Source organism: Pogoniulus pusillus, chromosome 13, assembly GCF_015220805.1.
Source record: "Pogoniulus pusillus isolate bPogPus1 chromosome 13, bPogPus1.pri, whole genome shotgun sequence".
In the NCBI taxonomy this organism is placed as follows: Eukaryota; Metazoa; Chordata; class Aves; order Piciformes; family Lybiidae; genus Pogoniulus; species Pogoniulus pusillus.
Window position 1 is genome coordinate 2,831,657 of NC_087276.1, and position 12,632 is coordinate 2,844,288.

The following is a 12,632-nucleotide window of genomic DNA, read 5'->3' on the forward strand; positions in this document are numbered from 1 at the left end:
TGACCTGTTCACAGAAGGCCACCAGGTTTGTCAGGCAGGGTTTGCAGGATATTCCAAACTCACCTGGACATAGTGATCCTGTGGCATCTGCTGTGTGTAGCTCTGGACTAGCTGATCTCCAGAAGTGCCTTCCAGCCCCAGCCACGCTGGGGGCTCTGTGTGATACACGTGGATAAGCAGATTTATTTCACATGGGAATGCATGTAGAAGCAGTGGCCCCTACCTCATACCTGCCCCACCTTTAAACAGCCAACTACAACCAAAGACCAAAGTTAAACTGCCAACTCTCCCCCAGCTCACTGGGGCATTCTAGAGCAGCCCCAAGTTTGTTTTCAGTCTGTCCTTTCCCAAACAGCTGGGATTAAGGTTTGGAGTGTACCCAGAAAGAGGAATCTAAACAAGTTATGTATTTCTGCATAGCCAAAGGGTCACTTCTGTATTGATTCACAGCAGTTCCTGTATGGAAATGTGCTCACAAGAGCTGCTAACTAAGCAAACTGCAAAATAAGGTCTGTGCTAGTTTGAAGCAGGCTGGAATGTTTTGGTGAGAAGGACTAGATTAGAGGCTGTGAAAGGGAAACAGTGGGGATGGCTACTGCACTCATAGGCTTGCTGAGAGGTATAAGAATCAAAGCATAGGTAAGGGAGTTGTACTTCTGCTGGGGCACTGGCTGAGCTGCATCCTTAACCTCACCCCTCTCTGCCATTTCTTTGACCTTTGACTTTGCTTCTAACCCCCTGGCTGAACCTCCATTCTTCCTTGGGACTGGGGTGAGGTTGAGAGGGGCAGGGGGAAGGTGCAGGGGTGGTTGAGAGCCCCTCCTGGGGACTCAGGTTTCTGGGAGGGGAGTTGTGTTTCTGTATTACCTTTTCCCTTGTCTATTCCTGTCTATAACTGTCTATACTGTAACTATCTGCTTGTCTATTGTGCCAGCTGTAAATATAAGCTTCATTCAATGTCCAGAGCTGCTGAGTCTGGTCTGGGTGATTTCCAAAGTGGGGATGAAGTAGACCAAGCAACTCTGTAACTGAAGAGGGCCTACAGGAAGGCTGGGGAGGGACTATTGACAAGGTGTTGTAATGACAGGATGAGGGGGGAATGGGTTTGAATTGGCAGAGGGGAAACTGAAACTAGATGTTAGGAGGAAGTTCTTTACAGTGAGGGTGGTAAGACACTGGCACAGGTTGCCCAGGGAGGTTGTGGGGCACAGAAGCACCCAATGTGATCTTTGATCACATTGGGTGCTTCTGTGCTCCACAACCTCCCTGGAGGTGTTCAAGGCCAGGATGGATGAGGTCTTGAATGACCTGTTCTAGTGGGAGGTGTCCCTGCCTATGGCAAGGGGGTGGAACTGGATGATCCTTGAGATCCCTTCCAACCTAACCCATTCTGTTCTATTCTATGATTCTAAAACATGACTGAGATGCCCGAGGGCACAGGTTAGTTTTCTTGTAAGGGCAGCAATTAGTTTCTCTTCCAGCATCTACCCTTGATCTGCCATTCTGGTTTAGAAAGGGCTGTGTCTCCTGCCAGCCAACACATCAGGTGACTCCCAACACCTCCTGCAGGCTGTGCTCACAGATGCAGCACCACTGAAGCACAAAATCCTCCTATGACAGGGGGCTGGAGCTGTGCTGGAGACCAGAATGCAGACCAGAATGACATGAGCTTCTATCAACATGATACCTGGAGTCAATTCCCTTTGTTTGAAGCTGAGAGTGATGTTTACATAGTGGCTCAATACAACCTGTATAACTCTGCTAGGTCATGTGGCAGAAGCATGGGCTGCTCACATGCATAGAGACAGAGCTGAGCAGCCAGCCCCGCTTAAGTCACAGTGTCACAGTATCACCAAGGTTGGAAGAGACCTCACAGATCATCAAGTCCAACCCTTTACCACAGAGCTCAAGGCCAGACCATGGCACCAAGTGCCACGTCCAATCCTGCCTTGAACAGCTCCAGGGACGGCGACTCCACCACCTCCCCGGGCAGCCCATTCCAGTGTCCAATGACTCTCTCAGGGAAGAACTTTCTCCTCACCTCCAGCCTAAATCTCCCCTGGTGTAGCTTGAGGCTGTGTCCTCTTGTTCTGGTGCTGGCCACCTGAGAGAAGAGAGCAACCTCCTCCTGGCCACAACCTCCCCTCAGGGAGTTGTAGACAGCAATAAGGTCTCCCCTGAGCCTCCTCTTCTCCAGGCTAACCAATCCCAGCTCCCTCAGCCTCTCCTCGTAGGGCTGTGCTCAAGGCCTCTCCCCAGCCTCGTCGCCCTTCTCTGGACACGCTCAAGCATTTCAATGTCCCTCCTAAACTGGGGGGCCCAGAACTGAACACAGCACTCAAGGTATGGTCTAACCAGTGCAGAGTCCAGGGGCAGAATGACCTCCCTGCTCCTGCTGGCCACACCATTCCTGATGCAGGCCAGGATGCCACTGGCTCTCTTGGCCACCTGGGCACACTGCTGGCTCATGTTCAGGTGGGTATCAATCAGCACCCCCAGATCCCTCTCTGTCTGGCTGCTCTCCAGCCACTCCAACCCCAGCCTGTATCTCTGCATGGGGTTGTTGTGGCCAAAGTGCAGCACCCTGCACTTGGAGCTATTGAACACCATCCCCTTGGACTCTGCCCATCTGTGCAGGTGGTCAAGGTCCCTCTGCAGAGCCCTTCTGCCCTCCAACCCAGCCACAGCTGCCCCCAGCTTGGTGTCATCTGCACACTTGCTGATGACTGACTCCATGCCCTCATCCAGATCATCTATGAAGATGTTAAAGAGGATGGGGCCCAGCACTGATCCCTGAGGGACACCACTAGTGACAGCTGCCAGCTGGATGTGGCACCATTCACCACCACTCTCTGGGCTCAGCCCTCCAGCCAGTTCCTAACCCAGCACAGAGTGTTGCCATCCAACAGCTAACTTTCACAGCTTCTCTCTACCAGCCCCCTTCAAGGCCATTTCTCCCTGCAGATGTGCTCCTTATCCTTAGCATTGCCATTCCCTCATCCCTTATTTCAGACTGCTTAACTCTGCCCAAACCCCAGCAGAGCTGGATGATTCTTGAGGTCCCTTCCAAGCTAGACCATTCTAGGATTCTATAACTCAACTTGAAACATCTGTAATTGATGATAATGTTCGTCACTGGTTCTCCTCAGGCTTCACTGAAGAGCCATTTCCAGAATAGCTTCTTCCTTTGCCTTAGCCTGGGTCTCATTAGTCATATTCCAAGGCAACAGGTTTCCATGACAGCAAACATTAAGCCTCTTGCTGCAGAGCCTGTTATTTCTGCTGTAAGCACTACGCTCTTACTACTACACTTCAACCTAAACCAGGTATCTTAATCAAAAAAGATCCCTGAAAACTCCTGGTGGGCATTTAAATCACCACCTCTACTTGGATCTGTGCTACAGTCTTGCTGAGGAACAGGAATTCCTTTGGGGTGGTGTCAAATTTCCCAGAAGGATGCTTCCATACAATCATAGAATCATAGAATCATAGAATCAACCAGGTTGGAAGAGACCTCCAAGCTCATCCAGTCCAACCTAGCACCCAGCCCTATCCAGTCAACCAGACCATGGCACTAAGTGCCTCATCCAGGCTTTTCTTGAAGACCCCCAGGGACGGTGCCTCCACCACCTCCCTGGGCAGCCCATTCCAATGCCAATCACTCTCTCTGTGAAGAACTTCTTCCTAACATCCAGCCTATACCTACCCTGGCACAACTTGAGACTGTGTCCCCTTGTTCTATTGCTGCTTGCCTGGGAGAAGAGGCCACCCCCCACCTGGCTACAGCCTCCCTTCAGGTAGTTGTAAACAGTAATAAGATCACCCCTGAGCCTCCTCTGCTGCAGGCTGCACACCCCCAGCTCCCTCAGCCTCTCCTCACAGGGCTCTGCTCCAGGCCCCTCACCAGCTTCCTTGCCCTCCTCTGGACACCTTCCAGCACCTCAACATCTCTCTTGAATTGAGGGGCCCAGAACTGGACACAGCACTCAAGGGGTGTCCTGAGCAGTGCTGAGCACAGGGGCAGAATAACCTCCCTTGTCCTGCTGGTCACACTGTTCCTGATGCAGGCCAGGATGCCATTGGCTCTCTTGGCCACCTGGGCACACTGCTGCCTCATCTTCAGCTTACTATCTATCAGTACCCCCAGGTCCCTTTCCTCCTGGCTGCTCTCAGCCACTCAGTCCCCAGCCTGTAGTGCTGCTTGGGGTTGTTGTGGCCAAAGTGCAGAACCCTGCACTTGGCCTTGTTAAATCTCATCCCATTGGCCTCTGCCCACCCATCCAGCCTGGCCAGGTCCCTCTGCAGGGCTCTCCTACCTTCCAACAGCTCCACAGCTGCTCCTAGCTTGGTGTCATCTGCAAACTTACTGATGCTGGACTCAATGCCCTCGTCTAGATCATCAATAAAGATATTGAACAGGACTGGGCCCAGTACTGATCATGGAAGGGACCAATCATGGAAGGGACCATACAGGGTTCCCATCACCCCTGCCATGGGCAGGGACAATTGCTACTAAAGCAGCTTGCTCCAAGCCCCATCAGATCTAGATTTGAGCACTTCCAGGATTGGAGCCTCCACAGTTTCTCTGGGCAACCTATTTCAGTGCCTCACCACCCTCATGAGGAAGAATCTCTTTGTAATGCCTAATCCAGGTTGTTGTTCTTTTCAAGTTAAAGCCATTCCCCTGTCACTTGCACACCTTTGTGACAAGTCTCTCTACAGCTACCCCATGGGCCCACTCCAAACAGGGGAAGGTTGCCATAAGGGCTCCCCAGAGCCTTCTCTTCTACAGGCTGAAGAACCTGGTCTGAGTTCACAAGTTCTTGGCAGCCATCCAAACCAAAAACGTTGGCACGGACTCTGTGCTCATGAAGGCATCAGCTGGAGCCAACGACAGGCCCACCACAGGGGTTACCTGCACACATGACACCTCTGAGTTTAGTAACTTTAGGCAAGGTGAGAGCAAAGTCCTCTTCTCACAGGAACTGTGTTAACAGAAACACACTCAAAGGCATTTTCAGCACAGAAGATGACAGGCAGACATGGAAAGGCTTCTCTGTCTGTGAACTGTATGGAGCCTTGCTATCACAGAAACAGAGACCCATGGAATCAAGCAAGTTGGAAGAGACCTCCAAGCTCAGCCAGTCCAACCTAGCACCCAGCCCTGGCCAACCAACCAGACCATGGCACTAAGTGCCCCAGCCAGGCTTGGCTTCAACACCTCCAGCCACAGTGACTCCACCACCTCCCTGGGTAGCCCATTCCAATGCCAATCACTCTCTATGACAACAACTTCCTCCTCACATCCAGCCTAGACCTCCCCTGCCACAACTTGAGACTGTGTCACCTTGTTCTCTTGCTGCTTGCCTGGGAGAAGAGCCCAACCCCACCTGGCTACAGCCTCCCTTCAGGGAGCTGCAGACAGCAATGAGCTCTGCCCTGAGCCTCCTCTTCTCCAGGCTGCACACCCCCAGCTCCCTCAGCCTCTCCTCACAGGGCTCTGCTCCAGGCCCCTCACCAACTTCGTTGCCTTTCCCTGGACACCTTCCAGCACCTCAACATCTCTCTTGAATTGAGGAGCCCAGAACTGGACACAGCACTCAAGGGATGGCCTGAGCAGTGCTGAGCACAGGGGCACAAGAACCTCCCTTGTCCTGCTGCCCACACTGCTCCTGAGCCAGCCCAGGATGCCATTGGCTCTGCTGCCCACCTGGGCACACTGCTGCCTCATCTCATGCTCTCAGCTGCTCTGTCCCCAGCCTGTATCTTGAATGGCTGGTAAGCTACCCAGCAGAGAAAGTCATGGGGGTGTTGAATAACAACCAGCTGAACACAAGCCCAGCTTGTGCCCAGGTGGCCAAGAGGACCAACAGCATGCCAGGAACGTGTGACCAGAAAGGATTGTCTCAGCACCGACGAGGCCACACCTTGAGCACCAAGTTCAGTTTTGGGGCCCTCAGTACAATAAGGACATTGAAAAGCTGGAGCAGCTTCAGAGAAGGGCAATGAAGGCTCTGGAGCACAAAGTCTACCAGAAGCAGCTGGGGGAACTGGAGTTTTTCAGCCTGGAGGCGAGGATGGTCCGGGGAGACCTCCTTGCTCTCTGCAACTCTGAAAGGAGGCTGCAGTGAGAAGGAGGTCAGTCTCTTCTCCCTAGTAACAAGAGCAAATGGCTTCAAGTTGTACCAGGGTGGGTTAGATTGGATATCAGAAGACAATTCTCCACTGAAAGGGTTATCAAACGCTGCAGTAGGCTCCACAGGGAGGTGGTTGAATCACCAGCCCAGGAGGCATTTAAATGATGCAGAGAAGTGATGCTGAAGAAAATGGTTGAGCATCAGACTTGGGAGTTAGGTAACAGCCAGATTTGGTCACCTTAAAAGTCATTTCCAACCAAAACTGTGCCATAACAGTTTGGAGGGGACTGTTAATCAAACATCTGTGGTTACCTCTGACAGCTCCAGCCACTGCTACACTCCTCTGATCTGTCTCTCTAAGCCGACTCTTCCTGCCCTCTAAGGTAGAGTTACTGCATGCTCTGTTCATAGAATCAACCAGGTTGGAAGAGACCTCCAAGATCAGCCAGTCCAACCTAGCACCCAGCCCTATCCAATCAACCAGACCATGGCACTAAGTGCCTCATCCAGTCTTTTCTTGAAGACCCCCAGGGACGGTGCCTCCACCACCTCCCTGGGCAGCCCATTCCAATGCCAATCACTCTCTCTGTGAAGAACTTCTTCCTAACATCCAGCCTATACCTACCCTGGCACAACTTGAGACTGTGTCCCCTTGTTCTATTGCTGGTTGCCTGGGAGAAGAGGCCACCCCCCACCTGGCTACAATGCCCCTTCAGGTAGTTGTAGACAGTAATAAGATCACCCCTGAGCCTCCTCTTCTCCAGGCTAAACAGGCCCAGCTCCCTCAGCCTCTCCTCATAGGATTTGTGCTCCAGGCCCCTCACCAGCTTCCTTGCCCTCCTCTGGACACCTTCCAGCACCTCAACATCTTTCTTGAATTGAGGAGCTCAGAACTGGACACAGCACTCAAGGGGTGGCCTGAGCAGTGCTGAGTACAGGGGAAGAAGAACCTCCCTTGTCCTACTGGCCACACTGCTCCTGATGCAGGCCAGGATGCCATTGGCTCTGCTGCCCACCTGGGCACACTGCTGCCTCATCTTCAGCTTACTCTCTATCAGTACCCCCAGGTCCCTTTCCTCCTGGCTGCTCTCCAGTCACTCTGTCCCCAGCCTGTAGTGCTGCTTGGGGTTGTTGTGGCCAAAGTGCAGAACCCTGCTCTTGGCCTTTTTCAGTCTCATCCCATTGGCCTCTGCCCACCCATGCAGCCTGGCCAGGTCCCTCTGTAGGGCTCTCCTACCTTCCAACAGATCAACACCTGCTCCTAGCTACTCCATTGCAGCACAGTTCTAAACAGAGAGGGGGGGGAAAGTGCTGTCTATTGGAAGGGTTGTATAAGAAGTGAAAAGAAGAGCAGTTCTTCCCTTCATAGGTACAAGATTGCTCTGCTCAGACAGAGAACCACACCTCAGCTTCAGGGTATGGTTCCCAGCTGGATTTCTGAAAGCACAGAGGTGTGTTTTTTTGTGTAGGAGCAGCTTGGAGGATGTGTTGTAGATTCACTCTCGGGTGGTTTTTGGTTAAACAAAGGCTGATAGGAGGCAACCCAACTGTCAACTTCCCTACAGATCTTTGTGAGAGTTGGCACCTTGTAACTAACCACAGAAATGCATAATGAGCAAGGAAACAGAAAGGATAACAATCAGTGAGTGCTGTGCGATCCTGCCTCTCACTCATGATTTGTCAGGTCTCTAATATTCCCTCTGACATTTGCACAGCTATTTTTACCCTAATGTCTGTCTCACTCTTTTTAATTGCAGAGATACATTCAAAGGTGTCACAACTCAAAGAGTCAAAGGGTTGCATGACAGAGAGCCAGCCCTGTCACAGCTGGTAAGCAGCAAGACCTCAACAAGAACCCTCCAGGCAAAGATGATAGTAAGAAAATCATGGAATGGTTTAGGTTGGAAGGGACCTCAAGGATCATCCAATTCCAACTCCCTGCCATAGGCAGGGACACCTCCCACTAGAACAGGTTGCTGGCTTTGAACACCTCCAGGGAGGTTGTGGAGCACAGAAGCACCCAATGTGATCTTTGATCACATTGGGTGCTTCTGTGCTCCACAACCTCCCTGGGCAACCTGTGCCAGTGTCTCACCACCCTCAACCTCTGCCAGTGTCCAACCATCCTCAACCTGTGCCAGTGTCCAACCATCCTCAACCTGTGCCAGTGTCTCACCACCCTCACTGCAAAGAACCCTTTCCTAGCACCTAGTTTCAATCTCCCCTCTGCCAGTTCAAACCCATTCCCCCTTGTCCTGTCATTACAAGACCTTGTCAATAGTCCCTCCCCAGCCTTCCTATAGCCCCCTTCAGATCCTGGAAGGCCACTCTAAGGTCTCCTTGAAGCCTTTTCCTCTCCCTGCTGCAGAGTCTCAAGTCTTGTAGCCTGTCCTCATAGCAGAGCTGCTGTAGCCCTCTGAGCATCACTGTGGCCTTCCTCTGGACTGGCTCTAACACTTCCATGTCCTTCTTGTGCTGGGGGCTCCAGAACTGCACACAGGACTCCAGGTGGGGTTTGATGAGAGCAGAGTAAAGAGGAAGAATCCCCTCCCTTGCCCTGCTGGCCAAGAAGCTTTCTGTTAGATGGAGTTGGAGAAAACAAGGGAGGGAATAGAAGGTAGCAACATGGCCACAATTAATGGCCATTTTAGTAAATGCAGTCCTGCAAACTTGGACATATGTGCTTGAAGCTTGTCAGAAAGATGGGTTGGAACCAGATGATCTTTAAGGTTCCTTCCAAGCCAAGCCAATCTATGACTCTGTGTTAGCAAGAAGGGTTGGAACCACATGATCTTTAAGGTTCCTTCCAAGCCAAGCCGATCTATGACTCTATGTTAGCAAGATGGGTTGGAACCAGATGATCTTTAAGGTTCCTTCCAAGCCAAGCCATTCTGTGGCTGTTAGCAAGATGGGTTGGAACCAGATGATCTTTAAGGTTCCTTCCAAGCCAAGCCAATCTGTGGCTGTTAGCAAGATGGGTTGGAATCAGATGATCTTTAAGGTTCCTTCCAAGCCAAGCCAATCTGTGGCTGTTAGCAAGATGGGTTGGAACCAGATGATCTTTAAGGTTCCTTCCAAGCCAAGCCAATCTGTGGCTGTTAGCAAGAAGGGTTGGAACCAGATGATCTTTGAGGTTCCTTCCAAGCCAAGCCAATCTGTGGCTGTTAGCAAGATGGGTTGGAACCAGATGATCTTTAAGGTTCCTTCCAAGCCAAGCCATTCTGTGGCTGTTAGCAAGAATGGAAAAAACTCTGAAGGATACTGCTTTCTTTGGGAAATTACCTCAGAAAAATTCAGACTGAGCACTTCCTGCAACAGTCAGGCAAGGAGGAAAGAGAAACATCAGCAGCAAACATGAATTAAGCAGGCAATGCTCCAGAAAGATTCGTGAATATATAAGAAGATAAATTTTCCCTTGTTAAAGAAAAAGCAAAGAACTAAGATACCAAGAGAGATACAAGTCTGCCAGTGAGTTCAACTTCACACTGTAGAGTCCTACAGACATAGAGGCACAGACATTTGGACACCAGGTCCTAAAGGTAACCTGAGAGTATCTGGCTTTCATTTGGGTTTTTCCCCTTGGAGGAGTGGTGTTGAACTGAATGCCAAGATAACATCACTTAGCTCAGGGGTTTTTTTTCACATAGAAGGTCACAAAGAGTCCAGGGGAGGCCACCAAGATGCTCAGAGGGCTGCAGCAGCTCTGCTATGAGGACAGGCTACAAGAGCTGGGGCTCTGCAGCCTGGAGAAGGCTTCAAGGAGATCTTATAATGGCCTTCCAGAATCTGAAGGGGGCTACAAGAGGGCTGAGGAGGGACTATTGACAAGGTCTTGCAATGACAGGACAAGGAGGAATGGGTTTAAAGCAGCAGAGACTGAAACTGGATGTTAGGGAAGGGTTCTTTGCAGTGAGGGTGGTGAGACACTGGCACAGGTTGCCCAGGGAGGTTGTGGAACACAGAATCACCCAGCGTGATCTTTGATCACATTGGGTGATTCTGTGCTCCACAACCTCCCTGGAGGTGTTCAAGGCCAGGTTGGATGAGGCCTTGAGCAACCTGTTCTAGTGGGAGGTGTCCCTGCTTATGGCAGGGAGTTGGAATTGGATGATGCTTGAGGTCCCTTCCAACCTAAACCATTCTATGATCTTCTTACTTTGCCTCATCTTTACCTGGAGGGTTCTTATTGTGATGTTTCATACCAAACCAATCTGGATACATTAGTTTGGCAACCCTCTTTCTTGATGTGGCTGGCACAAAGACCTCTAGCTGATTTTTTGAACTAAGGAATCCTTCTTCCTTGACAGAAATGACAGAAAAACATCCTACACCTCTGCTTAGGATGACTGAAAAGACATTTGCATGAGATCAAGAACTCCTATTTTGACATACTCCAGAATTCAAGCAAGCCTCAGAATCACAGCTCCATAAAAGTAGAGCTCCATAAATGAGTAAAAGCAAAGCAAACTACTGATGATTTCGCTGACTAGAAGGCACTGACAGAAGCTTCTTTACACATTCTGAAGTGGCTCCTTCATCAATTAAACACTCCACTCCAGAAAGCTTCCATTTCAAGCCAGAAGAAGAACAATACACCACTCCACAGGATTTCAGTGATCAACTAATGAATTGGATGTCTTCAAAGCCCTGAAGCAATTGGACTGTTGTTTTCAGTGGTGAAAGTATGCCTCTGACATCAGTGCAGATCAAGGCAGGATAAAAAGAGCAGCATGATGCTAAGAACCAGCTTGTCACAGCTTTAGTAACAGACTATGCAACACAGGCAGAAAAGGGAGGTGACAATTGACAATTTGCTATGTTGCGGCAACTTGGTTCCCTGTTCCAAACCACTCTCACCCCTGCCAGCCACCCAGGGAAGATCACAGTATCACAGTCTCACAGTATCATCAGGGTTGGAAGAGACCTCACAGATCATCAAGTCCAACCCTTTACCACAGAGCTCAAGGCCAGACCATGGCACCAAGTGCCACGTCCAGTCCTGCCTTGAACAGCTCCAGGGACGGCGACTCCACCACCTCCCCGGGCAGCCCATTCCAGTGTCCAATGACTCTCTCAGGGAAGAACTTTCTCCTCACCTCCAGCCTAAATCTCCCCTGGCACAGCCTGAGGCTGTGTAACAGGCTGGGAAGGAAACAGCAATGAAAACATTGCAAAAAACATGCAGAAGATGAAAAAAAAACAGAAAAAAAGTCTCTGAAGGACCCAACTGACTGGATCAGCCCAGAAAAGAAAGAGCACTCTGCAGATGACACCAAGCTAGGAGCAGCTGTGGAGATGTTGGAGGGTAGGAGAGCCCTGCAGAGGGACCTGGCCAGGCTGGATGGGTGGGCAGAGGCCAATGGGATGAGATTGAACAAGGCCAAGTGCAGGGTTCTGCACTTTGGCCACAACAACCCCAAGCAGCACTACAGGATGGGGACAGAGTGGCTGAGAGCAGCCAGGCAGAGAGGGAGCTGGGGGTGCTGGGAGAGAGGAGCTGAAGATGAGGCAGCAGTGCCCAGGTGGGCAGCAGAGCCAATGGCATCCTGGGCTGGCTCAGGAGCAGTGTGGGCAGCAGGACAAGGGAGGTTCTTCTGCCCCTGTGCTCAGCACTGCTCAGGCCACACCTTGAGTGCTGTGTCCAGTTCTGGGCTCCTCAATTCAAGAGAGATGTTGAGGTGCTGGAAGGTGTCCAGAGAAGGGCAGCAAGGCTGGTGAGGGGCCTGGAGCACAGCCCTGTGAGGAGAGGCTGAGGGAGCTGGGGGTGTGCATCCTGCAGCAGAGGATGCTCAGGGCAGACCAACCTGGTTGATTCTATTTCCCACCTGGTTGATTCTATTTCCCACCTGGAGTACTGCATCCAGTTCTGGAGCCTCCATTACAAGGGGGATATGGAGGGGCTGGAGTGCGTCCAGAGAAGAGCCAAGAGGATGCTCAGAGGGCTGCAGCAGCTCTGCTGTGAGGACAGAATCATAGAATCAACCAGGTTGGAAGAGACCTCCAAGCTCATCCAGTCCAACCTAGCACCCAGCCCTAGCCAAGCAACCAGACCATGGCACTAAGTGCCCCATCCAGGCTTTTCTTGAACACCTCCAGGGATGGTGACTCCACCACCTCCCTGGGCAGCCCATTCCAATGCCACTCTCTCTGCCAACAACTTCCAGACTTGAAAGAGTTGGGGCTGTGCAGGCTGGAGCAGAGGAGGCTCCCAGGTGACCTTTTTGTGGCCTTCCAGCATCTGAAGGGGGCCTACAAGAAAGCCAAAAAAGGGGACTTCTGAGGCTATCAGGGAGTGCCAGGACTGGGGGGAATGGAGCACAGATGGAGGTGGGGAGAGTGAGGCTGGAGGTGAGGAGGAAGTTGTTGAGCAGGAGAGTGGTGAGAGGCTGGAATGGGTTGCCCAAGGAGGTGGTTGAGGCCCCATGGCTGGAGGTGTTTGAGGCCAGGCTGGCTGAGGCTGTGTGCAGCCTGCTCTAGGGTAGGGTGTCCCTGGGC